Consider the following 575-nt stretch of genomic DNA (forward strand, 5'->3'; position numbering starts at 1 on the left):
AAAAAAAGAAGATATCGTAACTGCAGGGCAGGTGCTACTGGCATCAGCAGGTAGAGGCCAGGGATGCTCTTAAACATCCTACAATGCACAGGACAGCCCCCGTGCATTCTAGGATGCGTAAGAACACATCAAAGGATGTGTTTAAGACAACCAAGAATTATCTCGCCCAAACTGTTGACCGTGCTAAGGTTAGGAAACCCTGTGTGTAGCTTAAGCCTGCCCTCTTCTAGCAGAAGTGGAGATGGAGACATCAGTCCAGGGGCTGACCCGGGATCCCAGAGAAGTCCTAGCCCACACCTCGGCTGGGGGCTGACCCCAACTCCAGAGCTCCGGGGTGGAAGCCGCCACTCTGGCTCTGGGAAGAGAAAGCCAGCTGGCAGGGCGTGAAATCCCAGAAAGCCCTCCTTACCCCATCCCTTCTGACCTCAACAGTCTCACTCTTTCTGGAGCACTGGGACAAACTTCCCCTGGGCCATCACGCCCTTCTCCCCACGGCTGCCAGGTCAGAGTAGGAAGCAGGGAGGGAGGGAGAGGTACTCACAGCACCCATGAGCGCCAGCCCCGAGCCCACGTTG

The 575-nt window shown here is 56.3% G+C and overlaps 1 protein-coding gene across 1 annotated transcript in view; it reads right to left on the reverse strand.

Moving 5' to 3' along the window:
- Positions 1-575, reverse strand: part of P2RX5 (purinergic receptor P2X, ligand gated ion channel, 5) — a 13,426-nt gene that overhangs the window by 4,584 nt on the left and 8,267 nt on the right. The window lies entirely within an intron of this gene.

Source organism: Propithecus coquereli, unplaced genomic scaffold (genome assembly GCF_000956105.1).
Source record: "Propithecus coquereli isolate 6110/MARCELLA unplaced genomic scaffold, Pcoq_1.0 Scaffold390, whole genome shotgun sequence".
Classification (NCBI taxonomy): domain Eukaryota; kingdom Metazoa; phylum Chordata; class Mammalia; order Primates; family Indriidae; genus Propithecus; species Propithecus coquereli.